The sequence below is a fragment of the Syngnathus scovelli genome, chromosome 1 (assembly GCF_024217435.2).
Source record: "Syngnathus scovelli strain Florida chromosome 1, RoL_Ssco_1.2, whole genome shotgun sequence".
NCBI classification, from domain to species: domain Eukaryota; kingdom Metazoa; phylum Chordata; class Actinopteri; order Syngnathiformes; family Syngnathidae; genus Syngnathus; species Syngnathus scovelli.
In genome coordinates this window covers 2,281,405-2,297,259 of record NC_090847.1, presented here as the reverse complement: position 1 = coordinate 2,297,259, position 15,855 = coordinate 2,281,405, and the positions used below count along the sequence as shown (strand labels likewise).

The 15,855-nt window shown below is 42.6% G+C and overlaps 1 protein-coding gene across 15 annotated transcripts in view; it reads left to right on the top strand.

Moving 5' to 3' along the window:
• LOC125980798 (ETS-related transcription factor Elf-2) overlaps nucleotides 1-15,855 on the top strand; it is a 103,751-nt gene that overhangs the window by 1,254 nt on the left and 86,642 nt on the right. For 2 of the 15 annotated variants that reach the window (XM_068651915.1, XM_068651920.1), the window contains exons 2-3: nucleotides 325-432; nucleotides 7,328-7,457. The exons of 7 other annotated variants lie outside the window; for them this stretch is intronic. The gene's annotated coding sequence lies outside the window, so the exon portion shown is untranslated. Of the gene's footprint in view, nucleotides 1-100; nucleotides 251-324; nucleotides 433-7,327; nucleotides 7,458-15,855 lie in introns of those variants that run through there. 6 more of the 15 variants (XM_068651909.1, XM_068651919.1, XM_068651916.1 and 3 more) reach the window with 5 other exon arrangements.

The window sequence follows — 15,855 nt, the reverse complement described above, 5'->3', positions numbered from 1 at the left end:
AAACATTTGCATGTTCACAGGTCAGGACAGGAGGAAAACGTAAACTCTAGGATTTAATAACTGGTTGACTCTGCTTTGGCAATAATAACCTTCATAAAACCTTTCCTGGAGTTGCAGACCGGGCCTGCACAACAATGAGGAGGAATTTTGAACCATTCCTCTACAAAATTGTTGCAGCTCCGCAAGGTTCCTAAGATGTCTGGTGTGATTAGCTCATAAGGTCATGCCACACCATTTCAGTTGGGTTGAGGTCAGGACTTTATTTATAAATTGTGTAATGCTGACAAAAGTATCTCTGAATTCTTCATGTTCATCATTCCACAGTTAGAAAAAGTGCCTATTAATGGAGAAACTTCAGCATTGTTGCTTCTCTTCCATGGAGTGGCCATCCTATAGATGACTGCAAGAGCTCAGCGCAGAATGCTCAGTGAGGTAAAAAGAAAAAAGAACCCGAGTGTCAACTCATGACTTACAGAAATCACTGGCACATGCCAACATCTCTGTTGACAGATTTACCAATAACCCATTAAGGCCTAAAGTGCCTGGCAGAACATGCCTAAGAAGCACTCCCGAAAACCTGAAGTGTTCCTGGAAATTCAACAATATTGTCAATGCCTACTAAATAATTGATATCTCAGCCCCTGTAGCTGATAATTAATAATAATTCCAAAAACATTTGAGAGCTTACCCTTGAGGCTTTCACCAAACCTGAGTTAATTTATATAAATATTCTGTATAATTAAAAAAATTATACCATTACGGGTGCGTTTGAAACAGCCTCGATTAAAATTAATCCTCCATTCTGACTTGAAGCCTTCAAAAATCATCTTCTTCCCCGTTGTCCGCTAACATATTTTTTATCCACAAAACCTCTCTCATGGTTCGCCTGGTTTGAAGTCCTTAAATATGTTGTCACTTTTTTAAAAATTCTACAAACCAAAAGTGCCGTGAAGTGATAATTCTGATGCATTTCATTGACTACGGGATCAAGAATTAGTCAAGGAAAACAAAAATGACGCATCTGTGCTCTCAGTGTTAAAGGTAGAAATGTGTAACAGTGCTCTAGTGGTTGAAATGTCGTAACGCGGTCCTGTCTTAAATGAGCTAAGAGATGCTAAGTGTTTCAGTTTGGACATATTTTTGTTTGGGGAGTTGTAATGTGTTCTATTTTTCCGGGAAGGTTGAAAATATGTAGAGGGAAAGGCTACGTCTGGGATAGATTTACTCATTCACTGCTGGTTTGATATGATTAGTATACAGTGGGGGAAATTAGTATTTGACCCCTTGCTGATTTTGCAGGTTTGCCCACTTACAAAGAATGCAACGATCTACTATTTTAATCATATGTACATTCTAACAGTGAGAGACAGAATCCCAAAGAAAATTCCAGAAATTCACAACATATGAATTTATAAAAATTGATAACGGTCTGATGAGGAAAAACAAGTATTTAAACCCCTGGAAAAACAGCCTGTTAATATTTTGTAGAAAAGCCATTATTGGCCAGCACAGATGTTAAACGGTTTTTATAGTTGGTGACAAGCTTTGTGCACATTTCGGCAGGGATGTTGGCCCACTCCTCCCTGCAGACAGCCTCCAAATCATTCAGGTTCCGAGGTTGTCGCCTGGCAACTCGAATTTTAAGCTCCCTCCAAAGATTTTCTATTGGATTCAGGTCTGGGGACTGGATTGTTGATCTGCACAAGGCTGGGATGGGCTACAAGAGAATCGGAAAGCAACTTGGAGAGAAAAGATCAACTGTCGGTGCAGTTATCAGGAAATGGAAGAAGCACCACACCACCGCCAACCTCCCTCGGTCTGGGCCTCCACACAAGATCTCACCTCGTGGGGTCTCCTTGATCATGCGAATGGTGAGGAATTATCCCAAAACCACAAGGGGGGAAATGATGAATCAACTGAAGGCAGCTGGGACCACAGTTACAAAAGAAACGGTTGGTAACGCACTACGCCGTCATGGATTGAAATCCTGCCGCGCACGCAAGGTCCCCCTGCTCAAGAAGAAACATGTACAGGCCTGCATGAAGTTCGCCATTCAACACCTGGACGACTCAGAAGAGGCCTGGAATAAGGTGATGTGGTCAGATGAGACCAAAATAGAACTTTTTGGCCTCAACTCAACTCGTCGTGTTTGGAGGGCAAAGAACACCGAGTACAACCCAAAGAACACCATCCCCACCGTCAAGGATGGTGGTGGCAACATCATGCGTTGGGGGTGCTTTTCAGCCAAGGGGACGGGACAACTCCATCGTATTGAGGGGAGGATGGACGGGGCCATGTATCGTAGAATTCTGGACCAACATCTCCTTCCCTCAGTGAGAGAGCTGAAGATGGGTCGAGGATGGGTGTTTCAGCACGACAACGATCCCAAGCACACCGCCAAAGCAACAAAAGAGTGGCTGAAGAAGAAGCACATCAAGGTTCTGGAGTGGTGTAGCCAGTCTCCAGACCTGAATCCAATTGAAAATCTTTGGAGGGAGCTTAAAATTCGAGTTGCCAGGCGACAACCTCGGAACCTGAATGATTTGGAGGCTGTCTGCAGGGAGGAGTGGGCCAACATCCCTGCCGAAATGTGCACAAAGCTTGTCACCATCTACAAAAACCGTTTGACATCTGTGCTGGCCAATAATGGCTTTTCTACAAAATATTAACATGCTGTTTGTCCAGGGGTTCAAATACTTGTTTTTCCTCATCAGACGGTTATCAATTTTTATAAATTCATATGATGTGAATTTCTGGAATTTTCTTTGGAATTCCGTCTTTCACTGTTAGAATGTACGTATGATTAAAATGATAGATTGTTGCATTCTTTGCAAGTGAGGAAACCTGCAAAATCAGCAAGGGGTCAAATACTTATTTCCCCCACTGTATATGTGAGCTGCCCATCAACGTCAGTTCATAGATTACCTTATTCCAACTGTGAAGCATGATGGAGCGAGCATCATGGTACGGGTGTGCTTTGCTTCTTAGGGATTGGACAACTTATCATCAATTGAAAAATTGGTTAATAAATTTGAAGAAACTTTGACGAGGAACTTGAGGCCATCTGTCCATCAGTTGAATTTCAAATGAGGATGGGTGTTGCAATAGGACAATCCATCCATCCATTTTCTGTATCGCTTGTCCCCACCGGGGTCGCAGGCGGGCTGGAGCCTATCCCAACACTCATCGGGCAGTAGGCGGGGGACACCTCGAACTGGTTGCCAGCCAATCGCAGGGCATGATGAACAACTATCCGCACTCGCACTCACAAGAGGACAATCATCCACTCAAAAGCAAATGAACAACAGAATTACTTCAAAAGAAAAATGTATGTGTTAAGGAGTGACCCAGTCAATCCTGTCCACAACCAAATTGAGATCTTGTGGCATAACCTCGAGAGTTACTCACATCAGACATCCCAGGACTCTCGCTAAACAGCAATCATTTTGATAAGTGAAATGGTCAAGAATTCATTCTGATTGTTGGTCACGTCTGATCTATTTAGTACAGGTTATTGCTGCCAAAAAAATGTCAGCCACTTATTAAATCCAAGGGTTCATTATTTTTTTTCTCCCTGTTTAAATATATGAAAATTTTTGTGTGGGAAAGGTTCAATTAGACAGTTTATCGTCGTGATTTAGATGAACACACGACATGTAATGACCAATTAATGCAGAAATTTAAGAAATCCAATGGATTCCCATACTTTTCCCTCCCATTTTGTGTGCACATCCGCGTGTGTGCATGTATGTACATACACATGTATTAGGATAAAATCATAGGATATCTTTACATCTGCTAGGCTATCCTAGATACTGTATAATCTCAATTTACATTTTGATCTGCTCTCTGATTGTACAAAGTTCTATTAGTAATTGCAGCTTCAGATCTTAGATGGTGCTTTCTCTCTTCCAAGTTAACTTGGAAAATGGGCTTTCTCATGATCTGCTCCACTTTCCTGGAATAGCATTCAAAAAGACGTGTAACTTAAAGAACTTGGCTCCTTGCCTTTAGTAAATCGTTTTTAACTCATTCTCTTGGTATCATGGTATATAGTTATTATTAACTCGTTCGTATTGCCTTTGGTCTTTTAACAAGTTGGCGAGGTCTCTCTTGGATAGAAATCTCTTCTCTCAGTGAGATCATCTGGTTCAAAAAGATTAAAATTATCCATTAAATTTACATAAATTATGCATTTATGCTCCTATACAGTACCTGTATATTGCTTGCTTAGCGCTTGAACATCCTAAGTCACAATTTGGTGAATTTCATGTTTTTTCTTAAATACAAACTACTGTTCAGTTCACATTTGTGTTTATTTTTTCTATACAATTACTGACCAGTCTGTTGAAAATGGCTTTCTTTTTTTTGACAATGCAATGCTAATGATTGAACAAACATGTCATTTTTGGGGTGTCTAGAAAAGTGATGATTTTGAAATACGGTAATAGTATTACAGCTGAACCTCGATTTTACGCGGACTTTGGAGTCCAGAATTTGGGACTTGCATCAACCCCAAAGCGCGTTAGTTAGAAAGTCTTTGAAGTGTTGTAAGCCAATATATTCATACTATAATATGTTCAAGATAAAGATATAAAGGCATGTGAAGTGATCAACTATACTAAAAATAACATGTGAAGTGGTCAACTATACTTGTAAGTGATGTGTTAATGATCAAGTAAAAATGTGTGAAAAAAAACCATATATAAGTCGCTCCTGAGTATAAGTCGACCCCCCCACCCAAACTATGAAAAAAAACGCGACTTATAGTCCGAAAATTACGGTAGATAGATAGCCTTCACGGCCTCCCTAGAAAATCGGAAACTACTGAAGTCTAACAACATGCACGTTGCTACTCTAACGTGGGGCACACAAGATATTGAAAATAATTTTGAGTTGCAGAAATTGAATTTAGGCAAAAAAGACGAGCCTGCCATATCATTTTTTCACTTTGATTTTTGGGGTGTCTGTATACTGAGCCCTCTGAAGGCTGAAAACTTTTATTTCTATCAAAAGATGTGGCATCCTTTTGTTCCTGAGACATTAAACTGTCAAAAGTGTTCCTTTAATTTTTTTGAGCAGTGTATAACATAAATAACAAGTTTATCGAACCTTCTGTGTCACTCCAAATCATTAAATCTCCTGACTCCGGAAGTCAGTGAATTGAACTCATTGTCAGTGAGGCTCCAATTATTCCACAGCCATAGTGTGCCCTCATGCGGTTTAAAGTGAAAATAACATGTGAAGTGATCAACTATACTAGTAAGTAAGTAAAGTGTTAATGATCAAGTAAAAATTTATGAAAAAAATCACATAAGTCGCTCCTGAGTATAAGTCACCCAAAGTATGAAAAAAAACCTGACTTAAAGCCCGAAAAGTACGGTTTATACATACATACATACATACATACATACATACATACAGGGTCCGGCAAAATGATCTGACACATTTGTAGGTTTAATAAAATGCAAATAAATTAAAGAAACAATTTATTTAATTTTTTTTCAAAAAGTACATATAATAATGATAATAATAATAATAATAATGTATTTTATTCATAAGGCGCCTTTCAAGGCACTGAAGGTCGCCGTACACACATAAAATTGCAAGCACAATTAAAAGAAAAGAAAAGAGTCTAAAAGCAAAGAACATTTACAGCGGAGTGATGAATTTAGACATATGCCTGCCTAAACAGGTGGGTTTTGAGGTGGGATATGAACAGTTTGATGAGTCAATGTTTCTGATGTCTGGGGGGAGGGAATTACAGAGGCGAGGGGCAGAGCGACTGAAAGCTTTGGCCCCCATAGTTGACACGAAATGGGGGGACAGTGAGGGTGATACTGGAGGCACTAGGGTTTCATACTAGGGTTTAAATCACAGGTGTCAAACTCAAGGCCCGGGGGCCAGATACGGCCCGCCAATTCATTTTGTGTGGCCCCCGAAGACAAATTGTGCAACAGATTCGTGTCATTACTAAAATTGCAAATTGTCTTCACTTTTATTAATACCTTTTTTTATTTTTTATATTTTATATTTTTTTATTTTACACACACACACACACACACTCATTGGCGGTCACTCGAAGCAAGTATGACTGTCCTCTTCATAGGGTCATCTACTTGTGGGTCCTCAGATGGTTGTGGAGGCCGATCCACAATCCACATATTTTGGTGCAGTGTGGGCAGGGGAAAGTCAAGGTTGTTTGTGGTGGTGGAGCCTTTTTCTGTCTTTCCTTGCCGTGCTTTCGCTTCGTCTCTGCGACGCTACGGAGTTCCATTTCATGGTATATAGCTCCTTCCTGCAAGGATTTTTTTCAAGTGCACCTGTCCAGTGCAAGGTGCTCCCAGTCATTTGATGTGACGTGAAACTTCTTCAGACTGATGTTGATGTTGACCATGAAGCTTTTCTTTCGGCCGCCGGCAGCTCGCTGACCTTCCTTCAGCTGTGAGTAGAGGATCTCAAAGTCAAAGTCAAAGTCTCCTTTACTGTCAATTCCTCCGCATGTCAAGACACACAAAGAGATCGAAATTACGTTTCTCACTATCCCAGGGTGACAAGACAGAGTTCACAACGCACATACAAGTAAACAACACAGGAAAAATAACACAAGAAGTCAACATCAATGAACAATAAGCGTGATAGCACGCTAGCCGCTCCCGATGCACGGCAGACTCCGGTAAGATGACAGTCAACCAGGCCACTGTGAACACGAGCACACAGCAGGCACGCACTGTCCGGTTCGTGGATCCTATCAGGCGAACGCAACCCATCTTGTCCCGCGAACGAACGTACGCCAGGAGAATGGAAGGCACGGCTGAGCGAGCTGGGTTGGCCGCAAGCCTGGCCCGACGTCTCAGCGCTGGCCCCTCTTCCGCTGCCTCGCAGACCCGCTGCCGACGCATCCCAACAATGCTCCAGGACGGAGCAGTCCGAGCTCAGGACGCAGTCCAACCGGGGGAGGAAGAGCAGGCCAGTCCGGCGTCGCTCCATGACGAAGCAGTCCGAGCGCCCTTAATCTCTCTGCACCAAAGTCCAGAACGCCATAAAACCCACTTCCGGCGATGTCGAGCAGAACATGCCCGCCGCACTAGTAGCACGACGTATCACACGAGACGAATACACACAAAACTGCCGGACAAACACTCAGTAAACACTCACAAAACACGGAACGGGACAGAGAGTGGCCGCTGCGTGTGCACGCGCCGCCATCTTGAACATCTTCTGTTTTGGGGAAGCGTGTGTTGGGCATGCGTCTTACATGACCTGTTCATTGGAGTTGGTGCTGCATTATTGTGGTAGTGATGCTGAGTATGTTTGCTTCCTCCAGAACGCTGATGTTGGTGCGTCTGTCTTCCCAACTGATCCTCAGGATCTTCCGCAGAGATCCCTGGTGATATCCTTCCAGGGCTTTGAGGTGCCGGCTATTGGTGGTCCATGACTCAGCTTCATACAACAGGGTAGGGAGGACAACAGCCCTGTAGACCAAGACCTTTGTTTGGGCCTTTAAATCCCGGTCTTCAAAGACTCTTTTCCTGAGTCTCGCATAGGCTCCACTAGCACAGCTCAGGCGATGGTTGATCTTTGAATCTATGTCAGCTTTTGATGAAAGAAGGCTGCCAAGGTAGGGGATGTAGTCAACGGTTTCAAGCGGGGTGTGGCCACGTTTATGGTGGGTTGGGTAGATGGTTGGTTGGGTGGAGGTTGATGTAGGACTTGAGTCTTTGTGATTCAAGATTCAAGAATTTTTATTGGCCATGCTTGAGCATGCCAAACAAGGAATTTGACTTTGGTACATCTCAGCATCTGTTCAACATTTAGGTGACTAACAACATTCAGGATATGTGCGAAAATTGACAAATATTCTCAAACATCCCCTGATCTTAAACTCCCAGGAGGGCAAGGAAAAACTCAAAACTCCTACTAGTGGAAATGAGAAACCTTGAGAAGAGACCACAGATGGGAGGATCACTCTTCTAGGATGACCAGGCTGCAGTGGATGCAGAGTGGACACATAGTACACATAATACAGACAATTCAAAATAAAGCGTTGAGAGCAGGATGTTATTGCACAGCAATAACTCTGAGACTCTAAGAGTGGTGTGAGTTCATCAGAGCGACAGCCTGGGGGACGAAGCTGTCTCTGTGTCTGCTAGTTTTGGCGTACAGAGCTCTGTAACGCCGTCTGGAGGGGAGTAGTTCGAACAGACTGCAACTTGGGTGAGAAGGGTCTGTAGAGATGTTACTTGCACGTTTCCTGGTCCTGGACAGGTACAAGTCCTGGATAGATGGGAGGTTGATTCGTATTATCGTTTCTGCAGTCCTGATTGTCCGTTGCAGTCTGTGCTTGTCTTGTTTGGTGGCCGATCCAAACCAGACAGTGATAGAGGTGCAGAGGATAGACTGGATGATGGCAGTATAGAAGGTCTTCAGCAGCTCCCGTGGCAGGTTGAACTTCCTGAGCTGTCTTAGAAAGTACAGCCTCTGCAGGGCCTTCTTCCGGACAGAGTCTATGTGGCTGGTACATTTCAGGTCCCGAGAGATTGTGGTTTCCAGTTGTTCAGCACAGACTTTCAAGCAGGAAGTGGATACGCCGTTTGGGCCCGGTGACTTCCTGACCTTTTGTCTCCGGAACATCTGACACACCTCCTCGGGGGGTTAGTTTCTTGAAGCCCGTGATGCTCTGCAGACCTTTCCACACTGTTGAGGGATCAGGATTGGCAGAGAGGTGTCTCTCCAGGTTCTCCCCGTAACACCTCTTGGCTTTCCTGACCTCTTGGTTCAGTGTGTTCCTGGTCTGCTTGAACAGGTCCCGTTCGCCACTCCTGTAGGCCTCCTCCTTGGCTTTGCGCAGCATCCTGAGGTTCGGTGTAAACCAAGGTTTGTCGTTGTTGTACGTGCTGAAGGTCTTAGTCTGCGCACACAAATCTTCACAAAAACTGATGTATGGTGTGACAGTGTCAGTGAGTTTATGCAGGTCTGAAGTTGCAGCTTCAAAAACTCACTAATCGATGCAGTCAAAGCAGGCTTGGAGGTCCTGCTTTGATGCCACTGTCCACTTCTTCACAGTCCTCACCACAGGCTTAGAAGTTATAAATTTCTGCCTGTAGGCTGGGATCAGATGAACTAGACAGTGGTGCAAGAGTCCTAAAGCTGCACGAACCACAGAGTGGTATGCATCCTTTATTATGGTGTAGCAGTGGTCCAGTGTCTGTGCCCCTCTGGTGGAACACGTTATGTGCTGTCTGTTTTTCGGGAGTTCGTGTGCGAGGTTTGCTCTGTTAAAATCACCCAGAACAATGATTAGTGAGTTTGGTAGAAGTTTCTCCATGTCTGTTACCTGGTCAGCCAGCAGCTGCGTGGCTTCACTTGCACGTGCGTGTGGTGGAATGTAAACAGCCACCATGACGATTAAAGAGAACTCCCGTGGTGAATATAATGGCCGGCAGTTTATGAAAAGTGTTTCTCGGAGAGGGCTGCAAGACTCTTTCAACATCGTGACATCAGTACACCAACGGTCATTAATATAGAAACATAGACCACCTCCCTTTGATTTTCCGGTCAAGTCAAGTTTATTCATATAGCCATAAATCCAAGCAGTCTCAAAGGGCTTCACATATACAAAACAAATTGACAATTACCGTTTTGGCCTGAATATAAGACGATGTTTTTTGCATTGAAATAAGACTGAAAAAGTGGGGGTCGTCTTATATTCGAGGTGTAGACATTATACCGATTTTCACTTGTGCGCAGCGGTAAATTAAAGGATTGCTGATATCGACTTGGGTATTTTGCTGTGATCGTGTGCGTCTTTGACACAAAGTGAGCATATACATTTCATTGTTACTACTGTCCACTGTTGTGCCGTTGTCCGATCGCAGTTTACTTCGTGTGTGCGCCGTTTGATTGACAGCTCCACCGCGCTCTTTTAAGTTTGCCTCGCATCGTATGAGTAGCCGTTACGCAGCGGCACGGCGACTAACAGTCTCCAGCAAATGTATTTTATTATCTCGATCGATGACTTATGTTTGGTGTGTTGCCGAGAGTATTTCATTTATGGTTATTTATTATTATTTTTTGCTAATAATTCAGTAAAGCAATCAAAACTGAACCACGTCTTCCCTCCTGTGTTCTGACCAACACCTGGGGGTGAAAAAAGCATAACCATCCGAGCCAACCACCTATACAGTCCTCAGGCTCCCCAACAATAGGGGTAGCAGTTGACATTATTTTATTGCAATGTTTTTCCTTATTCAGATTTGTTTCAAGACTACAGTTTGACATCACTTTGAGTTAATGCAGTTATTGCAATTTTGTTGTTTTATCACAGTAGACATTTCAAAAACCAGGAGCCATTCATTTACAAATGTGATTGTACTTTAGTTTACATATTTAAATCTTCAGATATTAAAATGTGATAAACAGTGTTTGCATGATTTGAGTAAGGCAAAATAACTTACTTTTTCTCTTGAATATACTGTTATAATCATTTGTTTCAGATGTAATTATTTTCTGTATAAAATTAAATTTGGTGTTCAAAAAGTCTTTTTTCAAACTTGAGTCTTGAAAAAGAGGGGGCCGTCTTATAATCGGGGTCGTCTTATATTCGGGCCAATTCGGTATTCTCAAAGCATCCCCTGATCTTAAGCTCCGAAGAGGGCAAGGAAAAAACTTAAAAAAACCCTACTAGGGGAAAAATGAGAAACCTTGAGAAGGGACAACAGATGGGAGGATCCCCCTTTCAGGATCACCAGGCTGCAATGGGTGCAGAGAAGGCATATAAAATACATAATGTAAAAAAATCAAAGAAAAAGTGGATGTCCAATTCAAAGCGAAGAGCTGCAGGAGGTGCCCTCGATTGTCCTGGCAGTGTCTTCGAGGGGGGTAATCCGCTGCGGTTCCCTCATCATGATTGGTCCACGAGAATCCAGACAGCCGCTGTCAGCTTGGGTGTCACCTGACCACCTCCCCAGCCGGGGAAGGGAGGGAGCAAAAACACAAACTCCAGCCGAATCGGCCACTACAGATTAACTAAAGGCCATATCATAGAAATGTGTCTTTAGACGTGTCTTAAATGTTTTTACTGAGGTGACAGTTCTAATATCCATTGGTAGGGCATTCCAAAGCTCTGGAGCCCGAATAGAAAATGCTCTAGACCCTGCAGACATTTTTTTTAGCCCTCGAGTCACTAAAAGACTAGCGTTTTGCGAGCGGAGGTTACGAGACGGAACGTAAGGAACAACTAGTTCGACAAGATATGAAGGCGCTGAGTCATGCAATGATTTATAGGTTAACAGAAGAACCTTAAAGTCACATCTTAAATGGACCGGGAGCCAATGTAAGTTGGCTAATATTGGGGTAATGTGATCAAATTTTCTTGTCAGTGAGAGCAGCCTTGCAGCAACATTTTGTACTAACTGTAGACTTTGGATACTGGACTTAGGAAGACAAGAAAATAATGCGTTACAGTAGTCTAGGCGCGACGTAATAAACACATGTATAATAGTTTCCGCATCACCGGTCGAGAGGATCGGACGAATCTTAGCAATATTACAAAGGTGAAAAAACGCAATTCTAGTTATGTTCTTAATGTGCTTTTGAAAGGAGAGCGTTTGATCAAATATTACCCTGAGATTAGTTACAGTATCACTCTGAGTGATAGTACGGTTATCCATACAGGACTGTCTCAGAAAATTAGAATATTGTGATAAAGTTCTTTATTTTCTGTAATGCAATTAAAAAACAAAAATGTCATACATTCTGGATTCATTACAAATCAACTGAAATATTGCAAGCCTTTTATTATTTTAATATCGTTGAGTATGGCTTACAGCTTAAGAAAACTCAAATATCCTATCTCAATTTTTTTTTAATATTTCCTCAGACCAAGTAAAAAAAAAAAAAAGATTTAAAACAGCAAAACAAAATCAAACATTTGAAAATGTCCATTAATGCACTCAGTACTTGGTTGAGAATCCTTTTGCACGGATTACTGCATCAATGCGGCGTGGCATGGAGGCAATCAGCCTGTCGCATTGCAGAGGTTTAATTGATGCCCAGGATGCTTCAATTGCTGCCTTTAGCTCATTTGCATAGTTGGGTCAGGTGTCTTTCAGCTTCTTCACAATACCCCACAAATTCTCAATGGGGTTCAGGTCAGGGGAATTCGCAGGCCAATCGAGGACAGTAAGGCCATGGTTAGTACACCATTTGCTGGTGGTTTTGGCACTCTGGGCAGGTGCCAGATCATGCTGGAAAATGAAATCATCATTTCCATAGAGCTTTTCAGCAGACAGAAGCATGTAGTGCTCCACAATCTCTTGGTACACAGCTGCATTTACTCTGGACTTGATGAAAAGCAGTGGACCAACACCAGCAGCTGACATGGCTCCCCAAACCATTGCTGACTGTGGGAACTTCACACTGGATTTCAAGCAACTCCAGACTCTGGCGCCTTAACTTGCTTTCGTCTGAAAAGAGGACTTTGGACCACTCTGCAACTGTCCAGTGCTTCTTTTCCATAGCCCAAGTCAGACGCTTCTTCCGTTGTCTTGAGTTCAGAAGTGGCTTGACCATGGGAATAAGTCTATTGTAGCCCATTTCCCAGACATGTCTGTGAACAGTCGCTTTTGATACCTGGACTCCAGCTTCAATCCACTGTCTTTGAAGCACCCCAAATTCTGGAAGCGACTCTTCCTCACAATGCTGTTAAGGCTGCGGTCATCTCTTTTGGTTCTGCAGCATTACCTGCCACATTTCCCCCTTCCAACAGACTTTTTGTGGATGCGCTTTGAAAATGCACTCTGTGAACAGCTTGCTCTTTGAGAAATTTCTTTTTGTGTATTACCCTCCTGATGGCGAGTGTCAATGATGGTCTTCTGGACAGCAGTCAGATTAGCAGTCTTCCCCATACTTGTGATTTAGTTTACTGAACCAAGCTGAGTGTTTTTCAAGGCTCAGGAAACTCTTGCGGGTGTTTCGAGTTAATTAGACCATTCAAGTGATTAGTTGAATACCCTACTAGTATACTTTTTCATGATATTCTAAAATTTTGAGATAGGATATTTGAGTTTTCTTCAGATGTATGCCATAATCAGCAATATTAAAATAATAAAAGGCTTGGAATATTTCAGTTGGGTTCTAATGAATCCATAATGTATGACATTCTTGTTTTTTTAATTGCATTACAGAAAATAATGAACTTTACCACAATGTTCTAATTTTCTGAGACAGTCCTGTAGTTATAGTGGTTTCCTTAAATAAGTGGTGATAACGAGCTGGACCAATTATCAACATCTCAGTTTTATCTGGGTTAAGATGAAGGAAATTTAGATCCGCAAGGCACGCCTCAAGATTACAACAGTTCCGAGGATCTGTCATCGATAACGGCATATATAATTGAGTGTCATCCGCGTAACATTGAAAACTAATATTATATTTATGTATTATGTCCCCAAGCGGAATCATATAAATATTAAATAGAATTAGTCCGAGTACCGATCCCTGCGGGACACCACACGTAACATTATAGAGCTCAGAGGTTGCATTGCCATGGACCACTCGGTGCATCCTGTCTGATAGATAGGAATAGAACCAGCCTAGTGCTGACCCTGAAATACCAACACAGCTTTTAAGGCGCTCTAATAAAATATCGAAGTCTACAGTGTCGAAGGCAGCACTAAGATCAAGTAATAACAATACCGATGAAGTGTTTGAATCTATAGCTATGAGGAGATCATTAGTCACTTTAGCAAGGGCTGTCGGTGGAATGATTAGCTCTAAAACCAGACTGAAAAGATTAATTTCAATTATTGGCGACCATGTAATCAATAAGCTGCTGCGCTACTTCTTTTTCAAGAAGTTTTGCTATGAATGGGAGATTTGAAACTGGCCTATAATTACTGAGACAGTCCGGGTCGAGATTTGGTCGCTTAAGAAGCAGTTTAATGATAATGATAATTTAAAGGCTGTTGGCACTATACCAGAGGAGACAGACAGATTCATTATATTTAAGACGGACAGTCCTAAAATTTGAAATAATTCTTTAAATAGTTTGGCTGGAAGCGGGTCGAACAAACATGTTTGTTTTGCCGCACTAACCAATTGTGTAAGCCTTTCAAGGGACACGCATTTAAAATTTTGAGAGGGTTATTGCATGATCGTCTCGACTGAGCGATTGGAACCGTAATCTTGATCTCATCCCTAATGGATTCAATCTTTCGAGCGAAAAATTTCATGAACTCGTCAGCTGAGTGGAAGGAGCCTATCGGAGGTCAGCAGAAAGGACTTTGAACCACGTGTACTCCATCATCAAGCACGGGTACAGAGCTATGCTCCTCCCCCACCTTGGACAGTCAGACCATGTCTCCCTGCTACTCATTCCCGCATACAACCCCCTCAGACGCAGATCCAGGCCCACCACAAGGACTATAACAACTTGGCCTGGAAATGCACTCAGCCAACTCCAGGTTTGCCTCCAAGACACTGACTGGGACCTATTTCACCACCAAGACCTGGCAACGTTCATAGAGACAGTTCTGGACTACATCAAGTTCTGTATGGGAACTGTATCCGTGGACAAAACCATCCGGGTCTTTCCCAACTAGAAACCCTGGATGACCAGCCAGGTCCGCTCACTCTTCAGGGCCCGCGACTCTACCTTCAGGTCAGGCAACAAAGCCCTTTACAGCTCAACTCGAGCTGACCTGAAGAAAGGGATTAAAAAAGCCAAAGCGGACTACATGAGAAAGATGGAGACCCACCTTGCCAGCAACAGACCACAAGAGGTGTGGCAGGGCATCCAGACCATCACTAACTTAAGGCGCTGTGATGTGACGTTAGACAAGGGGTGGGCAAACTTTTTGACTTGCGGGCCAAATTGGGTTCTAAATTTTGACCGGGGGGCCGAACCAGGAGCAGATGGATGTAGTGTTTGTGTGAAGTAATATAAACGAACTGTAAAGGTCATTGCATAAAAGGTTTTGGCCTTTAGTAGGTAGTAAAGCGTGGATATTCCCAAAATGTTTTTTGAAAACAAATGCATTTATTAACAGCATTAAAAAAAAAAAAATCCCTAAAAAACTGCTATCAGTGATTCTCATAAAATACGACACTGTTATTATGAATAACAGTCTCCATCACTTCAGTGTCTGCAGGTCAGATTAATGAAAGATGTTTATCTTATGAGATCACATCAAACGGCAAACATTCTGACCAAGTATATCATCTTGAAGAATCGGTGAAAGCATACATCCAAATAAAGTAATCAAAACGGCAACACGGTGAGGGGTATCTGAAAATCAGAGCAGAGTTTTAACTCACAAACACCTGGTAACAGAGGTGAGGAAACGGGAAACACTTCCTTAAAGTAAGCCACACGTAACATTATAGAGCTCAGAGGTTGCATTGCCATGGACCACTCGGTGCATCCTGTCTGATAGATAGGAATAGAACCAGCCTAGTGCTGACCCTGAAATACCAACACAGCTTTTAAGGCGCTCTAATAAAATATCGAAGTCTACAGTGTCGAAGGCAGCACTAAGATCAAGTAATAACAATACCGATGAAGTGTTTGAATCTATAGCTATGAGGAGATCATTAGTCACTTTAGCAAGGGCTGTCGGTGGAATGATTAGCTCTAAAACCAGACTGAAAAGATTAATTTCAATTATTGGCGACCATGTAATCAATAAGCTGCTGCGCTACTTCTTTTTCAAGAAGTTTTGCTATGAATGGGAGATTTGAAACTGGCCTATAATTACTGAGACAGTCCGGGTCGAGATTTGGTCGCTTAAGAAGCAGTTTAATGATAATGATAATTTAAAGGCTGTTGGCACTATACCAGAGGAGACAGACAGA